This window comes from Aquila chrysaetos, chromosome 6, assembly GCF_900496995.4.
Source record: "Aquila chrysaetos chrysaetos chromosome 6, bAquChr1.4, whole genome shotgun sequence".
Lineage (NCBI taxonomy): Eukaryota > Metazoa > Chordata > Aves > Accipitriformes > Accipitridae > Aquila > Aquila chrysaetos.
In genome coordinates, this window is record NC_044009.1 from 50,049,004 (window position 1) to 50,055,739 (window position 6,736).

Genomic DNA, 6,736 nt, shown 5'->3' on the forward strand with positions numbered 1-6,736 from the left:
GTTGGTCTGCAGGATTGCTAGGCCACAGCCTAGCCTCACTTACACTGATTTACTTTTATGGGATTCAGTCAAAATGCTACGGATTTATACCGCTGAGGCGAAGAGCAAAATTTAACTCTTCGGGTCGGGAGTGCTGGAAGCGCTTCAGGTCCGTAGGGAGCGTTTTCTGCCAGCCCCGGTGACAGCCGTGCCAGCCCCTGTGCTGATACACAGCCGGTTCCTACTGTCACACTCCTATTGCCTTGTCCATGCTCGTTTTACACGCCTCACAGAGTTTTTACCTTTTTCCATTTCCTACCAGTGTCATTGACATAAGAATATTAAACCGAAATATACTGAGACATCGCTTCTTTGGGACCCGGTATCTGACATCCTTATTCACAGCGAACAGTACTTCATTTCCCAAATAGCTTAATCCTTTCAGTGGGGCGGCTGCAGAGGGAAGAACGGATCCACAAAAGGGCTTTGATATAGCTACGCTTAAATCGTAGGCCTGGCAGATTACCGTAGCTTGAGATAGGAGTTAGCGAGTCTTTGCAGGGTGGATGGAGAAAGTTAGATGTCGCAGGGCGGCGGAGAGGGAGGGGGGAAGCACAGCTCTGGGAATCTAACCAGGAAAACACTTTTATTCAACAGCTAAAGCATCCCGATAGAGGAGGCATCCCACTCCTTGGCACCGCGGTGGGTATCCCTTTCGTCGCGGTTCACCCCCAGGAAGGATGCTCAGGAGCCGCCCTGCTCCCGCGCAGCATCCTCACTGCGTAAGTACCGGCCCAGCCGGTGAGAAACCCGGCTTCGATATTGTGATTTTCCAGAGGGGACCCAACCCTGCAGAGCCCTTGTTTTAACCCAGTGAAAGGGAAGCCTTCGCTTTACGTGGGTGTAGTCGAATCCTTGTTGAAGCAGCCCCAGGCACAGAGAAAAAGCAGCTCCAAGAGAAGCGTGACTTGCCAAGGTATCAGTGGGGCAGCAGCTCTGGTGGGATGTGGGTGGTGGTAACCTCTATTTCCATCCCTTTTTGAGGCTGTTAAAATATTTTATGTTAAAATAGTTAATGTATATATTTAACGAAATTCTGTTAATTGCTTAGCAAGCCTGCACGTCAACACAGAGTCATCTATTGACTCCAAGAACCAAGTAACAGCTGTATGAGGATTATTTTCTGTACTAAAGGTCTAAAACAAGACTTAAACATAGATCTGGCTTTAAGGCACCCAGCTGCAGGTAAGGTTATCAGCTTGGCCTTTACAGTTCACACTTCCAAGTCCAAGTGTGACGAACCTCTCGCGTAGCAAACTGGCCTTTGGTGGAAGAGCAGGTAAAAATATCCCCCGTGCACCCGAATTGGCGGAGAGCGGAGAGACGGCTACCCACAAAGGTGCAGGCACTTGTGATGGAGCTGCTCTTGCTTTCAAGGAGAGGTCCCTAGAAGCTTGTTGAGCCGTATTGATTTATACCAACGTCAGAGAGACCGGCCTTGTCCTTTGACTATGTTTCTGATTCCTCTGCTTGCTCTTTTTTGGGGGGAGGTAGGGAGGAAAAAACCTTGCAGAGCTGAAATGAGATATTAAGTCTCTCGTTCTTTCCAGGTAAACACAGGCCAAATCTTCCAGAGATGTTGGCAGGCTCCCAAAGTTGCAAAATAATGAAGAAAACGTTCAGTTTAGGACTTTGTGCCTATTTTAGCAACATTCCTTGTAAGTGTAATTAAAGCTGCCACTGATTTGACCTCAGAAAACGCAGCAAATATAGAGATGCAATGGAGAGCTAAAAAATAACCTAGAAAGGGTTTTGAAGTATCATTTCGTATCTGCAATCTTATTCCTAAAAAAGAATAAATAAAATTATTATTATTTAGGGGCTATGGGAGTCCTAGTCTGCACCTCCATGGTAGGTCAGGGCTGGCAAACCTAGCATGAGCTGTGGTGCCCACGTTTAAAAGTAGCTTTGAGCATCTTTTGGGGCTATGCTACACTGATTTGGCCTATGTTACCACTTGTCGACGTAGCTTTTGCACGCATCTGGACTACCTAGGAGGTTACTTTCCTAGTTCTTGCGCAGTTGGCCCAGAGCTGCCTCATCACGAGGGAGATCCTAACCTTGCCTGCAGGATGGGCCAATATAATTGTGTAGAGAGGCATAAAGGTAGTTTAAGGACACTTAAGTCTTGCTGCCACTTGCTATTACCATTATTGATGAATGCTGTTATTATAAGGAGAGGCCTCTCAGTGTGAAAGCATTTTTGTTATGCTTTGGTCTCCACTATCATATTTTTTGCAGAAGTTACTCATGACAGATGCAACTTTCCTGGCTCCAGAGGTAGTGAAAATAACACATAACGTATTGCAAAAAGTTATGAAAACAAACCAACTGGAATTCCCATACCGTAACCCTGTTCTAGCTATGATGGGCTGAAACCAAAGTTTCTGAGCTCTTATCCTCAAGGATATTGCATAGTAAGGTACAAAATCTTAGATTAAAAGCTAAGAAGCAGTCTGATCCTGGGAGTCACTATGGTGGCCTTACGAAGACCTGTAGAAGAATAATTTCAGTGATTTATTGTTCAAATTCCTTTCCACCTATACGTCAAAGGAAGAAACTTCTGTTGTGTGTCGTGTCCCCCCCCACCCCCCCGCAATGTTTTTTAGGATACAAAAGACAATACCAGAAACACAGAAGCCCCTTGTGGTACTAGCTCAAATGCTGCTGGTACATCAGTGGGTAACACAGACTGTCCACACTTTTTGCCTGCCATAGCTCTACAATTCAGTTCATAAGAAAGATCTAAGCTCCCTGCATACCTGTTAGAAACTGCAGTGCTGAGAAGAAAATTAGTCTCCTTTGGACACACCGCGGACAAGGAGACTTAAGCCATCGGTTTCAGTGGCAGGCTCAGACCCACTGGACTCTTGTTGTCCCCCTCAAAGTGACACAGACAAAATAGACTGGGAAACCAGAAGCTTATAGTTAAATGGTTGCTTCTTTTGGAGCCAGGAATTGCAATTCTAATGACATGATTACAGCACTGAAAAGTGATCTAAAGTAATAAAACAGAGGATATTTACCTTGAAGACAGTTGTGTTTTGTTGTATATTTAAGAGAAATAACATGTTTGGCTAAGATACTTTTAACACATGGCTTTTTTTTTTTTTTAATATGTAAAGGTTTCCAAACAGGGTGACTCATGAGAGCAACGTTCCAATTCCTGTTTTGTTAGCTGCCTCTGTAGATGTGTGCTAAGCTGCTGGGAAGATAGGAGTTGCTGCAAACATAGCACTGCTTATTAACCAGCAACTTTAACTTTTTGGTGCTTCAATTTATTGGCTTTTTAATTTTTTTTTTCTATGCTTCTGGCTGTGATGTGATTTGTGCCAATGAGCAGGAGTTATCGTTTGACTGCTAATAGCTGGGCAATGTGTTTGGGTAAAGGGGTAAGGGAAACTGGCTGGGTAGGTACATAGAAATAAGGCTGGAGGGGAACTTCTGATCTTCAGGTCCCCCCACCTGCTGCTGCACTTCACTTAATCACTTTTGAAAACTTAGCTAGTTACATCCTGAGATAAGTTAGGTTTCCCGACTCCTCCGTTCCTGCAGTGCTGATGCACCACAGCCTCAGTTCTCTCTTGTTTGAAGACTTTCTCCTACTTTGCATTGCAAATATACGCATGACTAATTTATACCCACTTGCTTTTTCTTTTTCCTACTCTTTCCTCTCCAGATTGCTCTTTAGCTGGAATAATGTTTTCTCCTCCCTGGTGTTTATAGACCGGTAGGTTCTCTAATACTGAACCCGTTTTCTTCGAGCTTCAGCTACACTGAAGCTATACTGCAGCTAAACTTCACCATACACTGTATTTCAGAGCAAGCTTTACCAGCCCTCTCTACCATGACATTTCCACTTCACTCTGGAAATAATTCACCTGATGCACCCTGAGATCATGCTGCCTTTTTTACAAGGTTACGTTAATGGCTAAAAATTATCAGCTAATAAACTCAGATGTATGTTCTCCTTGTTGCCTCCTGCTTGTGTTGGGTAGAATGAAATTTAACAAGTTTATGATAGATCTCAGTTCATAAAAATTTTCCTAATTGTTCATGTATCTCTGGCTTTTCTACTTCTGGCTGGAACCAGGGGCAAGAAATTCTTTCCCCTGAGTCTAATCTTGGAGTCCCTCGTTCAAATGAAATGTTCACTCAGGTCAAAGGGACTTTAGCCTGAAATGGAGGCAGTCAACAGAAATCTCTGCTAGCCTTTCTTATAAGATATTGTCTGGAATCTGTGTCCATATGAAAGTGGCAGCAGCTTCACCCACAGGAGCTAGGACAAAGCAGCAGTTTCGACATTATTGATTTATGTTTATATATGTTATTATGATGAAAATGTGACAAAGACTTGTAAAATAATGTATAAGTCAGAGAATTGTTTTCTTCTTTTCTGTGGGTGTGTTCCACCAGGGGCTGGGAAATACATAAAGATCTTTCCCATAGAAGCGGGCATTTCTCCTGCTTCTGCAGGTGTGACACTTCTCCCACTCCCTTCACTTAAGCTGAGGTTAATGCACTATTATTCTTTTTTGGTGTGGTGGTATCTCCCACGCATATCTCTAGAAATGGAGGCCAAGGGAAATGTCACAGGCAAGAGCAAAGTTGAGACTTGGGCTTCTCTGTTTTAGATGCCAAAACCTCTGTCAGCTGCAGCGGGACAGCAAATTCACTTTTCATCCTCTACCAATAAAAACGTAAGAGAGAACTTATACATTTTTTGTTCTTTAGATGGAAGAAGCCATGGAAGAGGATAATAGGGCCTTGAGGAGAGACTGCAGGATTTGGTTTAGGATAAGCCCAGTAAACCCAAAACAGGAAATGGAATTTAATAAGGGAGTTTTATCTTTTTATTATGCTTTCCAGATTCCAGAGCTTCAGATAAAAATCTGTTTTGCTATTTGCTTTAGCCAAAATCAGAAAATGTCTTCTAAACCATAGTCATGGTGATAGAGTCCTGCATAAATTCCTCTTGTGCTAAATTCAAACTGTGTTAGCACATGTACTGGATAAACATCCCTCATCTCAATAGCTCATTTTGGTACATTTAACTGCTGACTTCACAAGAGTTAGGACTATTAAGTCTGAAAATAAATTAATTGAGAAAAATATATATCTTTAAGTGAAAACAAAACAGCAGTAAAATAAAAAGCCGAAATTACAATGAAACAAAAAAGACATTAAAATTGCAGTGAGTATCTGAGGCAGAAAAAAAAGAGACTAGTCCCAAATGTTAGCTGATATAATTCAGTGGAAGAGTGCCTGGATATAGTGGGGATAGCCTTTTCGTAGCTGCAGTGAAGAGTTTTCAAGGGAGCCATGTCTCTGGTGCTACATTGGTAACCCTTTCCTGGCACAGGAGTTTTCCAAAACTGTGGTACTAACACTAGCTAAGGATGTCCTAGGAGGACTCTGTCACTGGTCACTATGAGTCTGAGCTCTGTTTGTCTTACACAGAGGAAAAAAAGGCTCAAATTTGTTCCAAAAATAAACAAAAAAGCCTCTATGGACTCTACCTTCAGATCAGGTGAACTGGAGAGGGCTTGACTGCTCATCAGTTGAGTGAGAGGACTCAACCTCTGTTATCATCTTGCCAAGTATTACTTTCACTTTGCAGAGTCCGCATGACTACGTGGGAAGAGGAAGAGGGAAGATTCATGCCCAGAAAACTTCATTCTTACCTCGTACTGGTTTTATTTCGTGTTACTTCGTTGATCATGCTAGCATTGAGATCGGCTAGCTGTATGGTGAGGTGAGCATCCCTTCCCTAACATTCAGCACGCTCGAAAATGGCAGTAATAGAATCAGCCGAGACACCTCCTGCAAGGCTGACAAAAAATTAATGATGCAGGACCAGTATTCCTTTGCTATCACTTAGGTCCTTTTTAATTGATATTTGAGATGAACAATGTTATTCAGCACTGAATAAATGGGCTCGTGTATTACAACTGTCAAGTATTTACTCTCAGCTCACCTTCAATCTCTTACTGATTAACGGAAGCACAAAGTATCACCTCGCTGTGCTCTTGTTTTAGTATGTTAGTTAATATTCACTTGCTGCATGGAAAACAGTTAATGGTACAGAGTTTTAACACTTTTGGTTGTCAGGGTGGTTCTCTAGCAGGACATATCGTTGATTTTACTTGCGGATGCTACGGCAGTCAGGATATTTGCAGCGTGGGATGTGACCTTCAGCTGCCCCGGTAAGTCACCTCTAGCACACTCAGATGTCAGCAGCTTAATACCGAGTGGGTTAAATCTGACTTTCAGGCCTAGTAATTTGTTATTTACAGTTTTGCCTTTCATTTCTAATTATCTACTAAAAAAAATCTACGGGAAAGTAGTCAATGCCTTTTGAGTTACTTTAAACACCCTTGGAAAAAGTTGGCTGCTCACCACTAGCCTAACAATTCCAGGAGAAGGGCAGACCTCCCGCTGTCACCCCGAGTCCTACCCTCCGTGGCGGTGGACTTTCCCCGTACAGAGCAGGATGCAAGTCTGTGCTCTAGAAAGGAGGCACCTACAGTTACGAAAGATGCGTTATTTCATATTAATTAAATTAATTTGGGGGGTAGTAGTATCTCATCTTCCCCCCAAAGGAGGATCCGGCTCTGGATTTCAGGACATCAGCAGACTGCTGAACCCAGATCACCTTCATTTAAACCTTAATAAGACCTTGCCACAACCCTCGCAA